The sequence below is a fragment of the Mobula birostris genome, chromosome 6 (genome assembly GCF_030028105.1).
Source record: "Mobula birostris isolate sMobBir1 chromosome 6, sMobBir1.hap1, whole genome shotgun sequence".
Classification (NCBI taxonomy): Eukaryota; Metazoa; Chordata; class Chondrichthyes; order Myliobatiformes; family Myliobatidae; genus Mobula; species Mobula birostris.
This window is the reverse complement of record NC_092375.1, coordinates 19051860-19079250: the sequence shown is the minus strand read 5'-3', so window position 1 is coordinate 19079250 and position 27391 is coordinate 19051860.

Sequence of the window (27391 nt, the reverse complement as noted above, 5' to 3'; positions counted from 1 at the left end):
ACCCTGAGCAGGAGTCCGAGGTCCAGGGTTTTCGGCAAGGAGAGGAGACGGAGACAGACTCGTGTGGTGCGCTGGTCGACCACCGTGGTTGGTCCCAGGTGGCAGGTTGAGGTGGTCAGAGGGGATTGAATGGTGAAGAGAGGATCGTTACTAGAGCTCCAACTGTTTGTGCACAAAGAGATTGAACTTTGATAAGTGTGGCGTCTTTTATTTTCTTTTTATATTTTATCTCTATTAATTATATAGTTCCAGTAATATCTATAAACTGAAATTCATTTAATCGTATATGGTGTATTGTCTGTTATTTGGCGGGGTGGAGTACATCATACAGCATCCACACAAACTAATTACCCAGTTTGGCAGGGCCGAGGGCTGTTTCCCTAGACGACAGCAAGTTGAGCGACCCTGAGGCTTGCCAGCGGGGCTACACAACCATTCCCTCAATGCCAGCAAAAATAAAGGAGCTGGTCATTGACTTCAGGAAGGGAGTGGTGCACATGCTCCTGTCTACATCAAAGGTGCAAAGGTCAAGAGGGTTGCGAGATTCAAACTCCCGGGAGTGAACATCACCAACAGTCCTTTTGGTCCAACCAGATAGATGATATGGTCAAAAAGACACACTAGTGACTCTCCTTCCTCAGAAAGCTAAATCAATTCAGTATGTCCCTGTTGATACTCACCAATTTGTTTATGGATGGAGCACAGAAAGCATTCTATCTAGATGTGCCTGCCTGCAGTGCATTTTCACAGTAATTGAAACACTTATCTACATTGTTACTGCTTTTCCCATGGGCTACCTCAATATAATTAGATTACAAAACAATCTGAAGAGATGAGTAATAGGTTTTTCACTGTACCTTAGTACATATAGAAACATAGAAACATAGAAAACCTACAGCATAATACTAGCCTTTCAGCCCACAATGCTGTGCCGAACATGTACTTACTTTAGAAATTACCTAGGTCTACCCATTGCCCAATATCTTTCTAAGCTCCATGTACCTATCCAGGAGTCTCTTAAACGACCCTATCATATCTGCCTCCACCACTGTCGCCGGCAGCCCATTCCATGCACTCACCAATCTCTGCGTAAAAAACTTACCTCTGACATCTCATCTGTACCTTCTTCCAAGAACCTTAAAACTGTACCCTCTCGTGTTAGCCATTTCAGCCCTGGGAAAAAGCCTCTGACTATCCTCATGATCAATGCCTCTCATCATCTTATACACCTTTATCAGGTCACCTCTCATTCTCTGTCACTCCAAGGAGAAAAGGCCAAGTTCACTCAACTTATTCTCATAAGGCATGCCCCCCAATCCAGGCAACATCCTTGTAAATCTCCTCTGCACCCTTTCTAAGATTTCCACATCCTTCCTGTAGTGAGGTGACCAGAACTGAGCACAGTACTCCAAGTGGGGTCTGACCAGGTTCCTATGTAGCTGTAATATTACCTCTCAGCTGTTAAACTCAATCCCATGGTTGATGAATGCCTTCTTAACCACAGAGTCAACCTGTGTAGCAGCTTTGTGTGTCCTATGGACTCAGACCCCAAGATCCCTCTGATCCTTCACACTGTTAAGAGTCTTACCATTAATGCTGTATTCTGCCATCATATTTAACCTACCAAAATGAACCATCTCACACTTATCTGAGTTGAACTCCATCTGCCACTCCTCAGCCCAGTTTTGCATCCTATCGATGTTCTGCTGTAAGCTCTGACGGCCCTTTACACTATCCACAACACCCCCAACCTTTGTGTCATCAGCAAATTTACTAACACATACCTTCACTTCCTCATCCAGGTCATTTGTAAAAATCACAAAGAGTAGGGGTACCAGAACAGATCCCTGAGGCACACCACTGGTCATCATCCTCCAAGCAGAATATGACCCGTCTACAACCACTCTTTGCGTTCTGTGGGCAAGCCAATTCTGGATCCACAAAGCAAAGTCCTCTTCCATGCCTCCTTACTTTCTCGTTAAGCCTGGCATGGGGTACCTTATCAAGTGCCTTACTGAAATCCATATACATGCCATCTATGGCTCTACCTTCATCAACGTGCTTAGACACATCCTCATAAAATTTAATCAGGCTCATAAGGCACGACCTACCTTTGACAAAGCCTAATCATATTATGCCTCTCCAAAGGCTCATAAATCCTGCCTCTCAGGATCTTTTCCATCAACTTACCAACCAATAATAAAGCAATTTATGACAATTATTATGACAATAATAAACCAGTTTATCAATTTGTACTCCATCTACCTTCTGGATGAAAAAAATTCTTGGATCCCTCTGATTCTTATTCACTTTTAGCCTCTGGTTTTAGATGTCTCAGTATAGGAGAAAATGTCTCTCACTGTCCATCTTACCTATGTTCCTCATTCTTATTGGATTTTTCTATATTTTGCCCAAACATCAGACCTGTCATTCACTTTTGTGCAACTATGTGCTTTCAATCCAATTTCGCTTCCATCTTAAAATTATTAAAATGAAGTATCAAAAACAAGATTTGATGGATTGGGCAATTTAAGCTTGAAAGATGACCAAAGTAACATATAACCTTATTAAGTTTACAAATAAAGTATATTTGATTTTACAGACTTTTCAGCGAGGTAGTTTTGAGTACTATTTTGGACTCCATATAATGGTTGGTAGATGTTGAAACAATAGTGAGGAAGCAGAGCAGTGTCACCACAGAACTACCCTTCTGAGAAACTGTAAACGTGCTACAGTTGGGTTTAATTTGAAGGCATAGAACAAGGAGAATAGTCAGATTCTTAGCTACATGGAGGAACAGATGAATCTTAGGGTCCATGTCCACAGATCCCACAATGTTGCCACACAAGTTGATAGTGTGGTTAAGAAGCTTTTGCTTTCATTGGACTTGGGATTGAGTTCAAGTGCCACGAGGTAACTTGCTTTGCAGCTCTATAAAACTCTAGTTAGACCTCACTAGTTAGTTAGTACAATCACAAACGAGAAAATCTGCAGGTGCTGGAAATCCAAGCAACACATACAAAATGCTGGAGAAACTCAGCAGGCCAAGCAACATCTGTGGAAGAGTACTGTCGACATTTTGGGCCGAGACCCTATTGTGTTCAGTTCTGATTGCCTTATTATAGGAAGGTTGTGGGATGCTTTAGATGGGGGTTCAGAAGAGAATTAACAGGATGCTACCTGGATCAAAGAGCATAGTTTATGGGGATAGGTTGAGTGAGTTAGGGCTTTTCTCTTTAGAGCAGAGGAGGATGAGAGGTGACATAGATAGAGTAGAAAGCCAGAGACTTTCTCGGGGCAGAAATGGCTAATGTAATGGGACACAGTTATAAGATGATTAGAGGAAAATATAGGGGGAATGTCAGAGGTAGATTTATTGTGCTTATTTTTTCCACAGAGAGTGATGAGTGCTGGAATCTACTGCTGGGGCAATGTTAGAGGCAGATATGGCAGGGAGATTTTAGAGACTTAGATAACCACATGGATGAAAGAAAAATGGAGGCCTGTGGGTTGGCACAGTAGCATAACAGTAGAGTAACACTATCGTTGAACCAGTTGTAAGATGGGGGTTCAAATCCTGTCTATCTGTAAGGGGTTTGTACTTTCTTTCCATGACTACATGGGTTTCCTCCGGGTGCTCCAGTTTCCTTCCAAAGACGCACAGATTAGTGTTAGTGAGTTGTGGACATGCTATGTTGGAGCCAGAAGAATGGTAACACTTGCAGGTTGCCCAGCACAGCCTCAGTGATTTGATTTGATGCAAATGACTCATTTTACTGTTTGTTTCAATGCACATGTGACAAATAAAGCTAATCTTCTTCCTCTCTTGTTAGAGTATGCTAAAAGGTCCACCAAAACATCATGAGCCAAAGGGCCTATACTATTCCATGTCCTACGTCAGGGGTCCCCAGTCTTTTTTGCACCGCGGACTGGTTTAATATTGACAATACTCTTGCAGGCCGGTTGACCCGGGGGGTGCGGAGTATTTGTTAATCACGACCAGAATATAGGTGATAAGTCAACTATAAGTCACTTATAAGTGGCTAATACACTCAATTTCATTTCTAAAGGGGTTTATCTAACGAATTTAGTATTAAACACGTAGCGCATATTTTCCTCGCATGAATATAGTGATAAGTCAATTATAACGGTGGTTCCAAAGCTCTGGGCCATGGGCCGATACATTGCCGCGAAGAATGCAGCGGTACAGCGGTGGCCAGAATGCACCCAGCACATCTTTAAGAAAGAAGCCAAAATAAACAAGCTAATTGATTGGGTGCCGCCCGGCACGTAAATGTCGGCCCAGAATAGATTAGGTGCCACCTGGCACGTAATCAATTAGCTTGTTTATTTTGGCTTTTTTCTTAAAGTGCTGGGTGCGTTCTGGCCACTGCTGTACCGCTGCATTCTTCACGGCCTGGAGGGTGGGGACCACTGAATTATAAGTCACTTTTAAGACAATAGCATCATAACATTTTAAGTAACGTTTGGATATTAAACACACAACGCATATTTTCCTCGTATGAACATATAAAATCATTGCAACACACCAAAATCGCTGAATCAGTGGGAGCCCTGGGCTTGTTTCCCTGCAACAAGATGGTCCCCTCGAGGGGTGATGGGAGACAGCGATACTCGAAGGGGGTTCCTTATGTCCAGTCTATCCTGCGAGTTAGTTTTTGTTGCATTCATTGCAGAAAACTCCGCTTCGCAGCGATATGATGGAAATGGAAGCAACGTTTTCAGTGCTTTCGTGGCTATCTCAGGATATTCAGCCTTGACTTTGATCCAGAATGCCGGCAGAGGTGTTATGTCAAACATACTTTTCAGCCCGTCGTCATTTGCAAGCTCGAGGAGTTGATCTCCTTCCTGCACTGACATGGAAGATTCACCGGAAACATTCACAAGTGGGTCACAGCCCATTCCTTTGCACGCCTTGGGTCATTGATGACCTTGCGTGTGTTAAAGTTCAACAGTGGGTGTGACAGGGAATGAGGAAAGGCGCAGCTGACTCATATCGGTTCATATCGCCATATCATATCGTTTCCTCGCAGCCTGGTAGCACATGCTTTGTGGCTCAGTACCGGTCCGCAGCCCGGTGGTCCACGGCACTGTTCTATGTTATTGGTTACAAAAGTGAAACTTAATAGGCAAGTTACATAGAGATGCACACAGAATCCAGTAGACATGTTAATTGTTAATATCTTCAAGAATGAAACAGTTATGCTGTTGGGTGTAAAATTATTTAATACATGCTTCAGGAGACACCTATGTTTTACCATATTAGGTTAGCTTGTGGATTATGTCACTGGAGTGACTTAAGCAGAGACTGTGGCTGGGAAATTTTTTTCTGAGCCCTCCCTGCTTCACAATAACACATTTACCAACAAGGCAAGGGAATAACGATTTAAGAACACATTAAAAAAACAATTGAAGAATAGAGTCACACACACAAAGTGCTGGAGGACGCAAGAGATCAGATGTCATCTGTGGAGAGGAATACAACGCCAACATTTCAGGCTGATGAAGGGTCACAGCTTGAAACATCAACTCTCTATTCCTCTCATAGATGCTGCCTGTCCTGCTGAGTTCCCAAAGCATTTTGTGCATGTTACTCTGGAGTTCCAGCATCTGCAGCATTTTGTATTTATGATGAATACAACCTCACACAACCTCAATGGAAAAAGCCTGCCTGCAATTACCCTATCTAATTCCCGGTTTAAGATGGAGCTACCGAAGATGTGTGACAACTTCCTGGTGGATCATAAGGCAAGAGATTCGATTGAAAATGTTACCTATAACATCTTTTCTGAAGCAAATTGTGGTGAACTATCGCTGCAGACAGTGAGGAGGTAGACGGAGGTGAGTCTAGATTGAGGGATGAGCTGTGCACAGGCATTGCGAGGAGCAGCATGTTCAAACTGGGGTCACAGAGTTTGTAACATTGCCAGAGTTGGAGTGAGCATTCTGGAGAGGAGTTGATGTGGAAGAGGTCCGATGCCCGTCCACCTAACCCAGGTGCGAGGTTGGATTGCTCCAAGCGCCGAGCCGATTTGGTGAGATCAAGGATGGCTTCGGGATGGGCAGCCTAAGTGTATTGGGGTGCTGTAACCCGGGTCCCAAAATACGGCACTATCTGGTGCTTGGACATTTTAAAGATCAGATAGACAGGAAGCCCGAGTGATGGGAACAGAGGTGAGGGTTGAAATGATTTCGCTTGCTCCCCCACAAATGTTCAGTCCTTTCTCCGTGACACCAAGGCTGTGAACTGATCTGGCTGCTGTGCGTTTTTGCCTGCTGGTGAGGTGAACTGGGGACCGAGGCTTGGGCCTACTCCAGCTGCTCAGGGAGTCAATCTGGGACTCAATCTGGTTTGGGATGCTTTTGATTTGCTTCTGTTGCTTGCATGATATGTGTTCTTTTTTCCCTCTCTTTCTCCGCGTAGTGGTTTTTGGTCTTTTTTAAATTGTGTTATTTGGGTTCCCTGGTTGTGGATGCCTGTAAGCAGACAAATTTCAAGGTGTATAATTTATACATCCTTCGAGAATAAATGTGCTTTGAATCTCAATCTTGAATAGGGTTATGGTGACCAAGCAAATAGTTATCAACAGAATCTGATCAGAATGAATGGTCTTATGTCTACGTCCATGTGATCCCTAGTACAAAGAAAAGGTTGTTTCACCGCCTCTTTTTCCACTGAGCCCATAGAAATATACTTCTAGCTGCACTGTAGTCACTGTACGTGGTTTCCTTTAGATGTGTCCACGCGTAATCATGTGGCCTACGACAGTTTGCCTAGAAGTTCGATGGATCCTTCTAAGCTCCTCGTGAGGAAACTTTGATGTTTTTCAATGCAAACCTAAAACCCTGATATTCCACAAGAATTCTGTAGTTCAGGAGACTGGACCAGCATATCCTGTTGGAATGCACACCAGGCATCTGATATGTGGGACCTATAAGAAGTGACATCATTTGTCACACAAGTTCTGTGGTACATTTCCAGGAAGAATTGGGTCACATTTTTCTGCTTTACATAATGCCGTTCAGAGCAACTCTGCGATTTGTCGTCTACAAACTTGACACAGAAGGAAGATTGTCAGGAGTCTCCAGCTATTCACCAGCGCTGACAAAGAGATCTTTAACCACAGACATTAGCTGTTGCTCTTCCTTGACCTGCTGAATATTCCCTGAATTTTCTGCTATATCTTAGATTTTTTGGCACCAGCACTTTTTTTCACTTTCACCTACAATACAGAACACATTGCTCCTAATTTTCTCCCTGTTCTACTCACTCTATATTTATGATTATGTGGCTAATTACATCTCCAATGTTGCATTTAACTTAGCTAAAGTTGGGTAAATCAAGGTGGTGACAAATTGACATATTGTTGTTGAGTGATTCCTTAACAACAACATTTTACTCAATGTCAGCAAAAGCAAAGAGCTGATTATCGACAATAGGAAGAAGACAGAGGTCCATGCACCAGTCCTCATTAGGGGATCAAAGGTCAAGAGATTTAAATTCCTTGGCATTAACATAAAAGAGGATCTGGCCTGGGACCAACACACAATTGTTATCACAAAAAAGGCACAACACTGTCTCCAAATTCTTAAGAGTTTGCTTAGGTTCAGCAGGTTTCTAAAAACTTTGATGAACTTCTGTGGATGCAGAATGGGGAGAATCCTAACTGGATGCTTCACAGTCTAGAACGGAAACACCAGTGCTCATGAATGGAAAAGGCACACCTCTCCCAAAATGTGATTACGCGTCGGGGCAATGCAGATCGCAACAACTGTGATTGGTCCGCTTGGTAGCATCGCTTTTCCTCCTACACTGCAATAGCTTCCCATTGGCCGACTGAAGGGCAGGAGAGGAACTCTGGCTGCAATGCTTTCCATAAAGCTTTACAGACCTCTGAAATTACGGAGGACATATTTCGCTTTTACGAAAAAAGACGCTTGGTTCTTGTTTACCCCGAGAAAGACTACCATGACCATGAAGCCTTGCACGGGCAGGTGTGTGCGTATGCGTGATGTGCGCGAATTGCAGAGCGACGTGGACACACCAACGCACAAGTATAAATGCTCACAACGCGCGTAGGTCACTTGCGTAGGTTATGGCGTCCATTTGACGCAGAAGTATAAATCAGCCTTTGGGGCTCCACTCCAGATTTGCTGTCTGGGTTTACTGCCATAGCTGTCATCTTTCCCGAGACTGCCCACGACACAGTGGGGTTATTTACCTATTGCTGGGGACCTAGTACATGAGCCTGGTGCTATGTGTGCGGAGCCAGACCCCCTCCCCGTTACATATACGTAATTTGATAATAAATTTACTTTGAAAATTTTAGAATTCCAGCTGTCCTGACACTAGCATAACTTAAAGCTTCCTACCAACATATTAAAATTAACTTTGTGCTTTTACTTTGTGAATGCCTTTTTTTTGTAGACTTGCCGGCCTGTTAATCCTCAAATTCTACACAGAGTTCCTCTACTCGCTGCCAAGGGAGAGTGATGTTGTCAGAACTGCAGATGGCCGTGCTGGGTGACCACAAGTAGCTCTGGCCCTGGAGGATCAGTTGGTTGGTGACTGCAGCATCTTCCCACGAGGGGCTGCAGTTAGGTGCCCAGTCATGAGGCAGGGTAGCAGGGGAGGGGAGAGGCATTGTGAGATAACCAGAGAGGAAAACAGCTCCACATTACAGAAAAAGATTTGGCCACAAAACTTCTCAAACCTGCTCCGCCATTCCTCCATCTCACCCACCTTGGTCACCTAATTACCACGTACCTCGATTCCTTAACCTTGAATGTCATAAGATAAAGATTTGCTTTATTTGTACATGAGCATGGAAACATAGAGTGAAATGTATTTTTGGCATCATGTTAGTAAGGATTGAGCTGGGCAACCTGCAAGTGTCACCATGCTTCTGATGCCAACATAGAATGCCCTCAGCTTATTAACCCTTTGGAAGGTGGGAGGAAACTGGAGCACCTGGAGGAAGCCCTCACAGTCACAGGGAGAACGTACAGTATTGCTGCAAAGGATATTAGGAATGGTGGGGGTGTGACGCCATGGGAGGGGTGTGGACAGGTGTCAGAAAAGGAATGCCAGCAGCGGGGGGGTTGTGGCGCAGGTGCTTATACATCCAGCCTTGAGACACCAGGCAAAGTCATCCAAAATAATTTGTTTATTGATCATTACAGATGCTTCCTGCTCCCTTTCCTCTCCTTTCCCTTTTTCCCAATAATGATTCCCCTCTCCCTGCCTCCTTCCCACTCCCAGTCCACAATAGAGACCAATATCAGAATCAGGTTTATCATCACTCACATATGTCACGAATTTTTTTTTGGCAACAGTACAGTGCAATGCATAAAATTATTACAGGACTGTACTAAAGTCTTAGGCACACTAGCTATATATATGTGTCCAAGACTTTTGCACAGTACTGTACTAACTCCTTACAGGCAATGGAGTAATTGAATCCCGATCACTGATTGTTGGCGTTGTAAATCTATTGCATTAATCACTACGCTATAATTAAACAATATAATTTTACCTACTTCCACCACTTCCGCCGGCAGCTCATCCCGATATACAGTAACTATTTACAAACAAGAGAAAACCTGCAGATGCTGAAAATCCAAGCAACACACCCAAAATGCTGGAGGAACTCAGCAGGCCAGGCAGCATCTATGGAAAAGAGTACAGTCAAGGTTTCAGGCCGAGACCCTTGAGCAGGACCCTTCCTAGCCTGCTGAGTTCCTCCAGCATTTTGTGTCTGTTGCAGTAACTATTTGTCCCATTATTCAAGAGGAGAACCTGGGATAATCTCGGAAACTACAGACTGGAGACTCTCACATCAGTGGTAGGGAAGTTATTGGAAAGATTCTCAGGGATAGGATTTTTGAGCATTTGGAAAGTCATGGCATAATTGGAAGAGCAGTAGAGTTTCATGCAGGGAAATTGTGTCTTACTAACTTGATTGATGTGACGAGGGTGATTGATGAAGGTAGAGCAGTAGATGTCATCTACATGGATTTTTGTAAAGTGCGTGACAGGGTCCCTCATGGGAGGCTTATCCAGTAAATTAAGATGCATGGGATCTTGGTGAATAGGCCACTAGGATTCAAAACTGGATTGCCCAAAGAAAACAGAGGGTAGTGGTTGAAGGTAGGTAGTTAACCATGTTCTGCAGGGTTCTGTACTGGGACCACTGCTGTTTGTGACCTGGTTGAAAATGTAGATGGGTGGGTTAGTACCTTTGCAGATGATACGAAGATTGGTGGTGTAGTGGATGGTGTAGGTGACTGGCAAAGAATACAGTGGGATATAGATCAGTTGCAGATATGGGCAGAGAAGTGGCAGGTGGAGTTTAACCTGGCTAAATATAAAATTTTGCACCATGGTAGGCCAAATGTGAAGAGGCAGTACACTGTAAAGGGTAAGACCCTTAACAGTGTGCTGTTTGGAGAGGGTGCAGATGAAGTTTTCCCAGGGAAGAAATGGCTAATACAAGGGGGCATAATTTTAAAGTGATTGGAGAAGAGTATAGGGGGAAAGTCAGAGGTAAGTTGTTTTTTTACATAGAGTGGTGGGTGTGTAGAACACTCTGCCAGCATGGTGATAGATGCAGATACATTAGGGAACCTTTAAAATCTCCGTTCAGTCAATTCTGCCTCAAATAGCAGCAATCCCATTCCACATGCTCTTATTTCTCTAAATCACTACAACTTATTCACTCTCACGTACTCAACCAAATAATCATATTGCTATATTAATAAAAACTTCTAAATGTAAATTGCACAACGTGTGATTTGTATCCAGGTCTGAGTCACTAGTCAATCACCAGAACCAATAGTTGTTCTGGTTCCCTTCAATGACGTGCTGGTAGGTTAACTGGCCATTATCAATCACACCTTTGTGCAATTAGGGTGACAGAAAATGAATTGAGAGAATGTGAGATATCACGTTGCAAGGCTGTAGGAGAGGGAATAGGGCTGCTCTTCTGGGAGAGAGTATGATCTGATAGGCTGAATCACCTCCTACAATGTCAGAATAATTTTGGTCTGTTATTCTACTTTCTGCCCTAAAGTCATGTTATTTTTCCTCAGAAGTATTTCTCTAATTTCAGTTAATGAAAAATCGAATTAAACCATAAGACATCGGAGCAGAATTAGGCAATTCGGTCTGTCGAGTCTGCTCTGCCATTCCACCATGGCTGATTATTATCCTTCTCAACCCCATTCTCCTGCCTTCACCCCGTAACCTTTGATGCCCTTACTCATCAAGAAACTATCAACCTCCACTTTAAACGTATGTAATGACATAGCCTCCACAGCTATCTGTGACAATGAATTCCAATATTCACCACTCTCTGGCCAAAGAAATCCCTCCTTATCTCTGTTCTAAAGGGACATCCTCCTATTCTGATGCTGTGCCCTCTGGTCTTAGACTTCCCCACCTTAGGAAACATCCTCTCCACATCCACACTAGCTAGGCCTTTCAATGTTCAATAGGTTTCAATTCTTCTAAACTCTAGCAAATACAGGCCTAGAGCCATCAAACACTCCCCATATGTTAACCCTTTTATTCCCACGATCATTCTCCTGAATTTAGAGATGTGCTAAAGTCCTGTGAGGAGCACAAGGATTTAAAAAACACCTTTCTGCCTACTGTTAGATTGTAGCTGTATCGGAATCAAATTTAACGTCACTGGCATATGTTGTGAAATTTGTTGTTATATGGCAGTAGTATATTGGAATACATAATAATAAAACCGCAAATTATTTTGTTTTATATATATGTGTGTGTTAAATTAAATAAGTAATACAAAAAGAGAGGGAAAAAAAGTAGCAAGGTAGTGTTCATGGGTTCAATGTCTATTCAGAAATCTGATGGCAGAGGGCAATAAGCTGTTCCAGAATCGCTAAGTGTGTGTCTTTAGGCTTCTGTACATCCTCCCTGATGAAGGGGGCATGTCCTGGGTGATAGGGGTCCTTAATGATGGATGCCACTGTGGTAAACCATATATATATATACGTTGTAACTGGGTTACCTGTCTGGACACGCCCCTCTGCTGACTGCTCCAGTGGCTCCTCCCACAGACCCCTGAATAGGGGCGATTGTGTCACTGCTCCTCCTCTCAGTCCAGGGCAGATACTCAGCATGGTCGAGGTCACATTTTACTGCTAATAAAAGCCTTTCAGTATTTACTCTACTTCCAGTCTTTTGGAGTTACTGATGGTGCATCAACTTTATTAGCAGTAATTTTAAAGCATGGAATACGTCCTGAGACCTGATAAGCTAGACCTCGACCCGCAAACACCCGAAGCCGGAAACACTTTCGAACTCTGGCTGGCTTGCTTCGAATCATACCTAGAGGTGATGGAAGTGACCGACTCCACAGTGAAGCGCAGAGTTCTCCTCTCCAGGGTCAGTCCAAGGGTCTACTTGATGATCAGAGACCAGCCGAGCTACGACAGCGCGATGAGCGCCCTCAGAAGACAATACCTGCGGCCGGTAAACACTGTCTATGCGCGACATCGCTTAGCGACGTGGTAGCAGTGGCCCGGGGAGTCGAGCGCCGAGTTTGTCCGGGCCCTACAGACACTTGTGTGGACCTGCGATTGCAGGAGGCTGACGACCGAACAACATGCGGAGCTCCTAGTGGGAGACTCCTTCGTCACAGGGACCAGGTCAGTGTACGTGCACCAGCGGCTGCTGGAACACATCGATCTTACCTTACATTTGGCGATTGAGTTGGCCGACACGCTGGAGGCCACTCTCCACAACTCTGACGCTCTCCAGGTACGTGATCTCCCGACGGCCTCGTGGACGCTACAGACCCCGCAACCTGACAGTGAAACACTCCCGGAAACGCTGCCCAGCCAGAGAAGCTACCTGCTCCAGCTGCAGAAAGAAGGGCCACTTCGCCAAGGCCTGTAAGTCCAAACCGCGAGCGGGATCGAGCAGCGCCGCATGCGAGGCATGGGGTTCGCCATCTTGCCTGCACGCCGCCACCACGTGCGAGACATGGGGGCAGCCATCTTGGTTGGTGCCACCTCCTACCGCCTTTGACCAACGGGTGCTCACAGGGCACCCCACCGCGCCGGACCAAGACAGCGACTCAGCTCTGGCCTCCGTGACCCTCGACCAAAGCGCTCCCCACCAGCTTGCAGGTCAATGATGGACATCCTGGTGGAGGGGCGCAGGACAAGCTGCCTGTTTGACACGGGTAGCACGGAGAGTTTTATCCACCCAGATACGGTGCAGCATTGCGGACTCGCGGTATGGCCAGTAAGTCAAGAGGGTCGCCATAGCTTCCGGGTCGCATACAACAGACATCCGGGGGGGTTGTGTAGCGACGCTAGTGGTGCAGGGCACAGAATATTGAGACTTTACATTACTGCTCATGCCTCAACTGTGTGCCCCTGTGCTATTGGGGCTCGACTTCCAGAGCCACCTGAAAAGCGTGACAATGGAGTATGATGGGCCCCTCCCACCAATCACTGTCAGAAATCCTCAGTTTTGTTGGAATACGTCACATACCCTGCTACTGACTACCCCCACACACCGACCCGCACATCCCACCCAACACCATGCCAAATACCGCATTACCGACGCCACTTGCGGCCTCTCCACCCTCAAGCTCCCTCCCCCACCGCTGTTCGCCAACCTGACCCCCAACTGTAAACCTGTGGCAACTAAAAGCAGGAGGTACAGCGCGGGAGACAGAGCTTTCATTAAGTTGTTGGTGCAGTGGCTGCTTAGGGAGGGGGTCATTAAGGCAAGCACAAGTCCTTGGAGGGCGCAGGTGGTCGTTGTTCGGAACGGGGAGAAGAATAGGATGGTCGTGGACTATAGCCAGACCATCAATAGGTTCACGCAGCTTGACGCGTACCCTCTACCCCGCATTGCGGATATGGTCAATCAGATAGCACAGTGTAAGGTGTACTCGACCATAAACCTAAAATCCGCTTACCATCAGCTCCCCATCCGCCGGGAGGACCGCCATTACACCGCCTTCGAGGCGGACGGCAGGCTTTATCACTTCCTGTGCGTCCCCTTTGGTGTCACGAATGGTGTATTTGTCTTCCAGAGGGAAATGGACCGGATGGTGGACCAGTGCCAACTGAAGGCCACGTTTCCATATCTGGATGACATCACCATCTGCGGTCATGACCGGCAGGATCACAACAACAACCTCAAAAAATTTTTCCATGCGGCCACAGCTTTCAATCTCACCTATAAGGACAAGTGTGTGTTCAGAACCACCCGACTTGCTATCCTTGGGTGTGTCGTGGAGAATGGAGTCATTGGCCCTGACCCCAACCGTATGAGCCCCCTGTTGGAACTCCCTCTTCCCAGCACCCTCAGAGCCCTCAAAAGGTGCCTGGGCTTCTTTTCATATTACGCCCAATGGGTCTCTAACTACGCAGACAAGGCCCGCCCCCGGGCAAGTGCACCATATTCCCCCTCTCAGTCGAGGCCTGCGTGGCCTTCAGCCGCATTAAAGCGGACATTGCCAAAGCAGCAATGCATGCGGTGGACGAGGTCATTCCCCTCCAAGTAGAGAGTGACGCCTCCGACTTTGCACTGGCTGCTACCCTCAACCAGGCGGGAAGACCGGTGGCGTTCTTCTCCCGTATCCTTCAAGGCCCTGAACTTCGGCACTCTGTGGTGGTGAAAGAGGCCCAGGCCATAGTGGAAGCTATTAGGCACTGGAGGCACTATCTCACCAGCAAAAAGTTCACCCTGCTAACTGACCAGCGCTCAGTCGCATTCATGTTTAATAACCAACAGTGGGACAAAATCAAAAATGATAAGATTCTGAGGTGGAGAATCGAACTCTCCACCTTCAACTATGACATCATGTACAGGCCTGGGAAGCTCAACGAGCCCTCTAATGCCCTATCCCGGGGAATGTGCAGCAGCGTGCAGATCGACCGGCTATACGCCCTACATGTAGATCTTTGCCACTTGGGGGTCACCCGGCTTTTCCACTTCGTGAAAGCCCGGAACCTGCCTTACTCCCTTGAGGAGATCAGGATGATGACCAGGGACTGCCAAGTCTGCGCAGTGTGCAAACCACACTTCTACCGACCCGAAAAGGCACCACTCATCAAGGCTACCCGCCCCTTTGAGCGACTGAGTGTTGACTTTAAGGGCCCCCTTCCCTCCACCGACTGCAACGTGTACCTTCTTAACGTTATCGACGAGTACTCGCGGTTCCCCTTCGCCATCCCCTGCCCCAGTACCACCACCACGTCAGTTATAAAAGCCCTGCGCAAGCTCTTCACTCGGTTCGGATACCCATGCTATATCTACAGTGACAGAGGGTCCTCGTTTATGAGTGACGAGCTGCGCCAATACCTACTGGCTAGGGGAATTGCAACCAGTAGGACCACGAGCTATAATCCCCGGGGGAATGGACAGGTAGAGAAGGAGAATGGCACGGTGTGGAAAGCCACACTCTTAGCACTCAGGTCAAAGGTCTCCTGCTGGCAGGAGGTCCTTCCCGAGGCACTCCACTCCATCCGCTCCCTGATATGCACGGCCACCAATGCCACCCCTCATGAGCGACTCTTTTCTTTTCCCAGAAAGTCGACCACTGGGACCACCCTACCCACTTGGCTGACGTTCCCGGGGCCGGTGCTGCTCCGGAAACATACGAGGAGCAATAAATACTCTCCGATGGTCGAGAGGGTTCACTTACTTCATGCGAACCCCCAGTATGCCTATGCGGTCTTACCTGATAGGCGGGAGGACACGGTCTCCATCTGCGAGAGCTCTGGGCCCCTACCCTGAACACTCCATGGTGACTATTATCCCCGTATCCACCGATATGTATACCCACGAGACACCGTGCACTCCAAGCCCTACACAGACACCACATGACACCCCATACCGGGCGCGACGCACACGTACGAAGGATTACTGACACTTAACGTGCTGGCACCACAAGTCAGGCCGGAGCCAGCACAACCGCCATCGCCGGTGCAATCACCATCGGTGCTACGTAGATCACAGCGACGGACTTGACCGCCTGATAGTCTTGACCTGTAAATATACTTGTTTTAAATATTGTCAGTCACTTCACCCCGCGGGACTCTTTTAAAAAAGGAGGGGTGAATGTGGTAAACCATATATATATATGTTGTAACTGGGTTACCTGTCTGGACACGCCCCTCTGCTGACTGCCCCTGTGGCTCCTCCCACAGACCCCTGAGTAAAGGCGATTGGGCCATTACTCCTCCTCACAGTCCAGGGCAGATACTCAGCATGGTGGAGGTCACATTTTACTGCTAATAAAAGCCTTTCAGTATTTACTCTACTTCCAGACTTTTGGAGTTATTGATAGTACATCAGCCACCCGTTTGGAGGTATCACTCCTTGATGACATCCTGGATGCTAGGGAGGCCAGTGCCCATGATGGAGCTGACTGAATTCACAAATTTCTGCAGCTTTTTTCCATCCTGTGCAGTAGACCCCCATGCCAGACGGTGATGCAGCCAGTTAGGATGCTGTCCCTAGTACATTGGTAGAAATTTGTGAGTGCCTTTGGAGTCATGATGTGTGACTAGAATCAATGAGGTGGTGTTCATGAGTTCTGTCATGTATTGAAATGGTAAGGTTAGTTAATGTAGTTCGACACTTGTCAAGTATGGTGATGATGTCATCAGTCTGGGACAGAACAACACGTGATGTGATGGAGAATGGAAGTGAGAACGAGAAATAAAGACATGTTCAGAGCTTGAAACGTTGAGTCATGATATATGCACTATCTAATTAAGTACTACGATAGGTTGCAAACACACAACAGTGGTGACGAGGATACAGACTTTGAAAGTAAGATTAACGTTAGTTGATGAGAATGAGAAATCCAGGGTCCAACACTTCCAATGTTTTATGGAGCTAGCTATGCTTAAGTCCAAGATGGATACAGTAGCTCAATTCATGTGAACTTTGTGTCAATGGTAAAGGACTGATAATGAACGATAACGCAGCAGATAATGAGATAAGACATGAGTTGAGAGTTAAAGGGCAAAAGTTTAGTGGTAACATGAGGGGGAACTTCTTTACTCAGAGAGTGGTAGCTGTGTGGAACGAGCTTCCAGCAGAAGTGGTTGAGGCAGGTTCGATGTTGTCGTTTAAAGTTAAATTGGATAGCTATATGGACAGGAAAGGAATGGAGGGTTATGGGCTGAGTGCAGGTCAGAGGGACTAGGTGAGAGTAAGAGTTCAGCACGGACTACAAGGGCCGAGATGGTCTGTTTCCGTGCTGTAATTGTTATATGGTTATATGTTATAAAATACAAAGCAAAGATGGAGAGCACTACTTTTGCACCTTGCAGGACCAGATGTACAGGATATCTTCTCAACTCTACCAAACACGGGACAAGTCACAGACTATGTGGCAGCAGTGGATGTGCTGAATGCTTACTTCGTTCCCCTGGTCAACACTACATTTGCTCGGCAGCATTTTCATCAGCTTGCTCCAAACCTAGAAGAGACAGTTCTCTACTCGTCCTCAGCAGGCAGCAAAAAACTGTAATTTTCTAATTGACACAGCCAGCCAAATCAGGGATGCCATAGTGGGAAAATGTAACTCAGTCCATGTGCGGAGAAAATGACTGGAGAATATGTAGGGCCTAAAGCTTGCCCGCAGTCTGGAAACAGTGGCACAATGTGAAAAAGTGGAGGAACAATTGTCAGCCATGTCACTCCGAGGGAGCCTGTCAGAGACTGTGCGCCATGTTTCACACTGTGAGGACACAACACCTGGCAGAAAGACAGAGGGGAAAAGAAAGTCGACTGATACAAATGAAAGGAAACGCTACAGATCACCTGGGTAGAGACCCAAAGTGCCCAGCTCGTGGACAGACATGCAGAAAATGCACTGGAAAGGGCCACTTTGCAAAAATGTACCAGGCAAAAGGATTAAAGGTTCAAAAAATGAACAATGTTGAGGATGAACAGAAAAAATTGGCATTTGTTGTTAATGAAACAGAGTCACCTGAAAAAATTGTTTTTTGTGTAGGGGTGTGAATCTGTGCGTATTAGTAGAGTCAGGAGCCAGAATTAATTTACTGAGTGTCACTCGTATATTCCTAATCAGATGAGAAAGCTGTACCCATTTTCATCTGGCACATCACTGGAGGTTGAGGGGGTGTTTGAGTGTGAAATTTATTGGATACAGGACAGGCCAGGCGGAGTTCATTGTGATAAAAGGTAGAGAAACAGCTACAAAATGGGGTGTGTTAAACATTGGAGAAAATGTGTCAGCAGTGACAGACATTAAAGAGTCACTTAAGCTGCCGTACCTAAAAGTGTTTGAAAGGGTAGGAAAGCTGAACACTAAGCAGATCAGTCTGTACATTGATCCAAAGGAAAAGACTGTAGCCCAGCCTCTCAGACGTATACCTTACAACTTAGGGGAGGCTGTTGAGAAAGAGATTGACAAGCTAATGAAAACGGACATTATTAGGAAAGTTGAAGGCCCAACTCCTTGGGTTAACCCAGCAGTCATTTTACCAAAACCCGACAAGGACATCAGAATGTGCCGAGACATGAGAAGGGCAAATGAAGCAATTGTAAGTGAGAGATATCCCATTCCAACTGTAGATGAGATACCACAGGGTATGAATGGTGTTTAGCAAACTAGACTTGAAATGGGGCTATCACCAACTAGAACTAAATCCTGTATCTAGAGGGATAACCACATTTGCCATGTATAATGGGGTGTATAGGTACAGGAGACTGATATTTGGTGTGTCATCAGCCAGTGAGCAGTACCAGCATGAGACAGCAAATGCTTTATCTGGAATTGAAGGAGCTGAGAACACCTCAGATGATGTGATTGTACATGAGCCTAACCAAAAACTGCAGGACGAGAGACTGCATGTTGTCATTAAGAGACTCATAGAGTGTGGATTGACTCTGAACCTGGAGAAATGTCAGTTTGATGTGGACAGACTAGTTTTCATGGGAATTCTCTTGTCACAGAAAGGCATCGGACCAACTGAGAAGAGAGTGCGAGCAGTGATGGAGGCTCATGAACCACAAACACGAGGAATTCTGCAGATGCTGGATATTCAAGCAACACACATCAAAGTTGCTGGTGAACGCAGCAGGCCAGGCAGCATCTCTAGGAAGAGGTACAGTCGACGTTTCGGGCCGAGACCCTTCGTCAGGACTAACTGAAGGAAGAGCTAGTAAGAGATTTGAAAGTGTGAGGGGGAGGGGGAGATCCAAAATGATAGGAGGAGGGGGAAGGATGGAGCCAAGAGCTGCACATTCTCTCTCTCTCTCTCCTGTTTCTCGCTCTGTCCCTCTCATTATACCTCTTGCCCATCCCCTGGGTTTTTCCCCCTCCCCTTTTTCTTTCTCCCTGGGCCTCCTGTCCCATGATTCTCTCATATCCCTTTTGTCAATCAACTGTCCAGCTCTTGGCTCCATCCCTCCCCCTCCTGTCTTCTCCTATCATTTTGGATCTCCCCCTCCCCCTCCCACTTTCAAATCTCTTACTAGCTCTTCCTTCAGTTAGTCCTGACGAAGGGTCTCGGCCCGAAATGTCGACTGTACCTCATGAACCACAAAATATCATAGAAGTGAAGAGCTTCCTAGGTCTTGTTGGCTACAACAGCAGATTCCAACAACTTTGTTGGAACCACTGAGACCATTGACTAGGAAGGACATCCAGTTCAAGTTTGGAGAAGAACAGAAACAAGCATTCAAAGCCCTAAAAGAGCTAGCAAGAGCAGGTAGATTGGCCTATTTTGATAAAGATCCACCAACTAAAGTAATAGCAGATGCTAGCCCTGTCAGACTGGGGGCAGTACTCATACAAAAACAAGATGAAGAAATGGTACCTGTCTGCTATGTGAGCTGTTGTCTCACAAACCGTAAATGAAAATACTCACAAACAGAGGGAGACACGTTAATACTAGTGTGGGCCTGTGAAAGACTTCATCTTTATTTGTATGGAAAAAAACCCAGAGGATGGGCAAGAGGTATAGTTGGAGGGACAGAAGGAGAAAAAGGAGAGAGAGAGGAAGAATGTGTGTATATAAATAAATAATGGATGGGGTACGTCTCCCTCTGTCCCTCTGACTATACCCCTTGCCCATCCTCTGGACTTTTCCCCCTCCCCCTTTTCCTTCTCCCTGGATCTCCTGTCCCATCATCCTCTCATATCCCTTTTGCCAATCACCTGTCCAGCTCTTGGCTCCATCCCTCCCCCTCCTGTCTTCTCCTATCATTTTGGATCTCCCCCTTGCCCTCCCACTTTCAAATCTCTTACTCACTCTTCCTTCAGTTAGTCCTGACGAAGGGTCTTGACCCGAAACGTCGACTGTACCTCTTCCTAGAGATGCTGCCTCGCCTGCTGCGTTCACCAGCAACTTTGATGTGTGTTGCTTGAATTTCCAGCATCTGCAGAATTCCTCGTGTTCAGAGGGATATGGCAGGTTCAGGTTCATAGCTGTGAGTGCTGCGCCTATAGCCCTGACAACACGAGAGGTAGAGAGAGTGTCAGCCACAGATCTGCCGCTGCGGGGGGTGCGTAAAGCCATCATGAATACACACTTTGAGAACTGTAGGGTATAGGCACCCATTGCAAATGAACTGTGTGGAGTGGGTCATCTTACCCTGAGGGACACGGATTGTGTTACCTGAAGCCTTGCACACACAGGCGCTCGCCCGAGCTCATTAAGGACACTTGTAAGTAGTTAGTACAAAACAGCATCTCAGAACCAAGGTTTGGTGGCCTGGTATGGACAAAACAGCTGAGAAATACTGTAAAACTTGTCATGGCTGTCAAACTGTATCAGGACCCAACCCTCCAGAACCACTAAAACTGACATTGTTATCAGATGGTCCTTGGCAGGAGGTAGCTGTTGACTTGCTTGGACCATTACCAACAAACCATTCCATTCTAGTAGAAGTTGATTACTGTAGCCAATTTTATGACTAGACAATTTGACCACTACACCTGCAGAGAGTTATTGACAGTATGGAGAACATTTTCAGTAAATATGGACTGTCTGTATCTATCAATTCAGATAATGGACTTCAATTCAGATCTGAAGAGTTCAAGGAATATTGTGAGAGTAATGGAATCAAACACCTGAAAACAATGCCAAAGTGGGCTTAGGCAAATGGTGAAGTGGAGAGACAAAATGCATCACTGATGAAAAGGATCAGGATTGCTCGAGCAGAAGGACTCGACTGGAAACGTGAACTGAGAAAGTATGTGACATGCCACTACAGGGAAAAGTCCTGCTGAATTTCTCTACAACTGTAAAATGAAGGGGAAGTTACCAGACATAACGGAGGTACACACAGCAGAACTGGGAGTATGAGATCGGGACACAGAGCGAAAAGGAAAGTACAAGTTGTATGTAGACCATCACAGAGGAGCACAAGAGTCTACCATAAAAGTTGAGGACACTGTGCTTATCCAGCAAGAAAAAGTGGACAAATTCACCACACCTTTCAACACAATACCATACAGGGTGGTGAGGAAAACAGGAAATCAAGTGGTAGTTAAATCTCCAACCGGAGTGCAATATGCAAGGAACACCACACGTGTAAAAAGTTCAACACAAGAAAAACTTTTGACAAACAGGAGGAAATTCGAGGAATTGACAATGACCTACCAGGTCAGGAGGACAATATGATGGACAGTTACAGACAAGCTCAGGTGAACAGTGAATGAAGTCATTACCAGATACTGAAAGCACAGAGAAACCAGTAGAGAGACCTCAAAGGATTAGAAAACAACCTCTAAAGTTTAACGATTTTGTACTGAAGTAGAGCTTTATGTTGTGGGTTTTGAAATATTGAAAACTGTTGTAGGTTGAAAATGACGTTTTCAGTTCCAGAGTTGCAGTAAGTTGAAACAGAAAATGTGTTGGTTATAGTTAAGCACATTGGAGAATATGTGTTGAATTGAAATGGTTAAATCTGTGAATTGAATGTGTTCTAAAACATTGAAGTTCATTTCTCAGGAAAGGAGGGATGTCATGTATTGAAGTGGTAAGGTCAGTTCGTGTAGTTTGATACTTGTCAAGTACAGTGATAACATCATCTATCTGGGACAGAGCAACACGTGATGTGAGGGACTATGGAAGCGAGAATGAGAAATAAGGACACATTCAAACCATGAAGAGGCGAGTTATGATATATGCACTATCTAATTAGGTACTAAGGAAGGTTGCAAACACACGACAGTTTCAATGTTCATTCAGAAATCTATTGGCGGAATCGAAGAAGCTGTTCCTGAATCACTGAGTGTGTACCTTCAGGTTTCTGTACCTCCTTCCCAATGGTAACAATGAGAAGAGGGCATGTCCTGGGTAATGGGGGTCCTTAATGATAGACACTGTCTTTCAGAGACACGGCTCCTTGAAGGTGTCTTGGATACTATGGAGGCTAGTACCCAAGATGGAGCTGACTAATTTTACAACTTTCTGTAGCTTTCTAACCTTTACGTCACATATTAAATGGTAACAAATCACCTGCTGCGCATACAGGAAGTATTTCTCTTTCTTTTCAAATCTTTCTATTATTATTATCCAAAATTAACAAGAATACATCGAAGTAAGCAACACTTACAATGTCTCAAGAAAAAAAAACATAGTTTTAAAGATTGAAAAAATTTTGGTGACAAAGAAAAGAGAGAAAACTATTTCTCAATGAAGTACAAATTTTTAAATGCTGTTGTCAGACAATTTGATTTTGAATTTAACCTTTCTGACCGGTCACCACTGAGATTTGGTTTAGAACATAGAGCATTGCAGCAGCGTACATGCCTTTCAGCCCACAACGTTGTGTCAACCTTTGAACCTACTCTAACCTCAATCAAACCTTTCCTTCCTGTATAACTCTCCATTATTCTATCCTCCATCTTAAATACCCCCAATGTATTTGTCTCTACCAACACCCCTTGCAGGGAGTTCCATGCACCCACCACTCTCTCTCCTCCAAGAAGACCACAACCTTGTCGTGTTTTGGAGGCTTGCAAGTCTCAATAACCTGGAGAGTTACGTTGCCTGGAGTCAGGGCTTTATGCCTTGGCTCTTGGTAGGGTCACCCGTGTCAAACAGGTCAAAGGGTAGGGGCCAGAGTAAGAGTGGTCCACCAGTTCTCCAGGGCTGGGGGTTTAATTCAGGGCTAACAACCCTGACTGGTAAAACAAAATTATTACAGAAACAGCAATGAATCTGAGTGCGACAGTATTCCTGAGTCTCCACCCAGGACGTGCAAGACTGAGAGTAGTGAAAACCAGGAAGCTACTGACATGATGAAGGAAGCCATGAACACCGCCAGAGATGAAGGACCTTCATCGCTACCCTCAACACCAGCAGCTTAACAGGCAGGGAGTAGCACCCTTTCCATAAAGAGATTAAATCTCTACATTTCTGACATCCCCCCCTATACTTTCCTCTCACCACCTTGAAATTATACCTCTTGTATTAACCATTTTCACCCTGGAAATGTCTCAGGTGATCAACTTGATCCATGCCTCTTATCATCTTGTCCATGTCTATCATCACCTCTCATCTTTCTTCACTCTAAAGTGAAAGTCCCCAGCTCAATTAACGTATGCTCTCCAATCCAGGCAGCATTCTGGTAAATCTCCTCTGCACCCTCTCCAAAGGTCCCACGTCCTTCCTATAATGAGGTGACAGAATTGATCACAAAATTCCGAGTGTGGTTTAACCAGGGATTTATAAAGCTGCAATATTACCTCACAGCTCTTGAACTCCACTCCTCTGACTAATGAAGGCAAACACACCATACATCTTCTTAACAACCCTACCAACTTGCACAGCATTTTTGATTTAATTGGCGATGTTTGTAACAGTCTCTTTGCACCAGTGCAGGCAATTTGAGAGATTTATCTGCAGAAATTGTGCAAATGAAGCTTTACTAGCAGTTGTGTGAGAACAGTATTAGCAGTTAACGGTCAGTAGCATAGCTCACTGTTCAGATCTAGGCCTCTTTGGCTAATGGCAGCTTGAAAAACAGCTTTAAGCATAATTTTTGGTTGTGATGCAGTATTTTGAGAACTTCCCTGAATTAACTTTTCACTTAGCAAAAAGAGAGCAAAGTACGTCAAGGCAAATCAAAAACCTTACAGATATGAAGCAGTAGTTCCAATTAGCAAGCACAACAATCCATTGTGGATGAGTACATTCAGAAAATAGATAATAGAATGCGAAAAGAACTGATAAAAATAGCATAAGATATCAACTATTATTGCTTGTTCATTAAGAAATATTTAAATAGAATTAAATGAACACCATGAGGAAAAGGCCATTCAGCCCATTGTCTTAAGTTAGCTCTTTGAAGAAACAATTCAGTTAGTATTACTCCTCTGCACTTTCCCATGGCCCTGGAAACATTTCTTGCAAAAGTATTTATCCAATTATATTCTAAATGTTTATGAGTTCCTAAACGTTCTTCAACAAGGCAAACTGGAACAAGCTGAATGGATCTTACCCTCTATCCTCACTGCTGAGAGACACAAATATTACCTTATTCTGTGTCCTAATGGTGACCTAACTGGCTGAGTGAGTTGGGGATTTGAAGAACACCTTTTGCCACACAGAGGGTTTTTAAAGACTGGAATGCACTAACCAATGATGTAATGCAGGCAAGTGGTTTCACATAATTTAAGAAGTATCTGGACCAAGTAAATGAATCAAAACTTACTGTAGCAGGCTACAGATCAAGTGTGCTTAGATAGGATTGCTATAAATTAGTACTTGACAGCAGAAACATTGGAATGAAGAACTTATTTTCTGTCCCATATGGCTCCAGCATCTCAATCAAAGACACACTTACTGGTGCCAGAACAAGAACCCCTACAACATGGAGAAAATCTTTCGCAGGCAGTGAATACAAATTTTTGAAAAACTGCAGATGCTGGAAATCTGAAATAAAAACAGAAAATGCTGGAAACACTAAGAAGATCAAAAATGAAAAAGGTGTAATTTTAACTATTTCTCTTTCCATAGATGCTGCCTGACCTGCTGAATGGTTCCAACTTAGAATACAGAACAATACAGGACCCTACAGGCACTTCGGTCCATGATGTTGCGCTGAACTTTTAACCTATTCCAAGATCATTTTAACCTTCCTTCCCACATGTACCTCTATTTTTCTTTCATCCATATGCCTATTTAAGAGTATCTTAATTGTCCCTACTGTATCTGCCCCTATCATCAGTCCTGGCAGTACATTCCACACATTCACAAATCTCTGTGTAAAATGCATACTTCTGATATCTCCCCTATACTTTCCTCCAAACACCTTAAAATTATGCTGTTCTAGTATTAGCCACTTCTGCCCTAGGTAAAAGTATCTGGCTGTTCTCTAGATCTATGCCTCTTATCATCTAGAACTCCTCTAACAAGTCGCCTCTCATCCTCCTTCTCTCCAAAAACATAGCTTGCTTTACTTGTGTCAGACAGTAAATTTATGCACTCCACAAATCTGCAGTCAGCCAAAGCAGTTTTTTAATATTTCTGAATGCTTCCAATGTGCAGATATTACTGCAAGCTCAATCTTTAAAAATTGTAATTTATTTCTTCCTCACAACATTGAAATCCCCATAAAATTGAGCAAGTTCCTGTCCCAGATCTACACTTTGACGGGATCCATGAGTAGGTACCGCAGCCTATGCAATGGTGAATTGCAGCAATTCCATCATCCACTAATGGATCACCTGGAGTCCAACAGCAGATCCCAGTTGGAAAATTGCAGATGGCGCTTATCCAGCAAGTTCAAGTCTTCTCCATCCATATAGGAGGTTTGAACAAGACAAGAGATAGGCAGAGAAACGCCAGCAGTTCCATGTGGAATGGGCAGTGATTCCCAGCAAGCTCCAGCTCCATACTTTTCCTCTTGTGGTCATTACTTTGGTCACAGCATTATATTAGTGGCATCTAGCTGTCAAATCTTTACTGTTAAAGATTTTATCTAACATGATAGGAAGGATGTAGAAGCTTTAGAGAGGGTGCGGAGGAGACTTGCGAGGGTGCTGCCTGGATTAGAGAGAAGACTTATGAGAAGAAGCAAAACACACAAAATGCTGGAGGAACTCAGCAGGCAAGGCAGCATCTATGGAAAAAAGTACAGTCGAAATTTTGGGCCGAGACCCGAGTCCTGCTGAAGTGTCTTGGCCCAAAACGTCGATTGTACTCTTTTCCATTGATGCCACCTGGCCTGCTGAGTTCCTTCAGCATTTTGTGTGTGTTGCTTGGATTTCCAGCATCTGCAGATTTTCTCTTGCTTATCAGAAGAAGATGAGTAAGCTAGTGCTTTTCTCTTTGGTGTGAACAAGGGATGGATGAGCGTTGGTGGATAGAGCTGTATAAGATGATATGAGTCATAGATCAACCGGACAGCCAGAGACTTTTTCCTGAGGTGGAAGTGGTTAAAATCTCGTGTTCTTGAAGAATTGTGCATCACAATTACCATTGGCATAAAACAATTACTACAAACCTGGGTGAAAGTCTGAGGTTTTCTGTACAGGGCACCACTCTAGACTGAAGAAACCCTAGCCAATGAGATCAATCAAACACTAATGACTATCCAAATCAATTGTAAGAAGAATAAAATACTGAATTAGATAAAGTGCATTTTTGGAAAATGAAAGGAAAGGAAAGGAAACTTGAGGTAATAATATCATTGTGATGAAATGAGTAGTTACGTTGGTTAATTTGAATAGTTATGGATGTGTGGAGGGAATGTAATAATTGATTGATTGTTTTGGTTGATCAGACATGTTGCTAATTATTTGACTGCTCTCTAATCATTGCTATTTTAAGCCAGTGTTACATGTTATTTATACACTTAGCGGCCACTTTATTAGATATACTTATGCACCTGCCCATTAGTGCAAATATCTAATCAGCCAATCATGTGGTTGCAACTCCAATGCATCAAAAAATGCAGGCATGGTCAAGAGGTTTAGTTGTTGTTCAGGCCAAATATCAGGATGGAGAAGAAATGTGATCTAAGTGACTTTGCCTGTGGAATGATTGTTCGTGCCAGACAGGGTGGTTTGAGTATGTCAGAATCTGCCAATCTCCTGGGATTTCCACACACAACAGCCTCCAAAGTTCACAGAAAATGGTGCAAAAAATAACAGCTAATGAGTGTCAGTTCTATAGGTGAAAATGCCTTGTTTATGAGAGAGGTCAGAGGAGAATGACCAGACTGGTTCAAGGTGACAGGAAGGTGATGGGAAACTCAAATAACCACACGTTACTTCAGTGGTGTTCAGAAGAGTCTCTCTGAATGGACAACGAACCTTGAACTGAATGGGCTACAGCAGCGGAAGGCCACAAACATACACACAGTGGTGACTTTACGAGT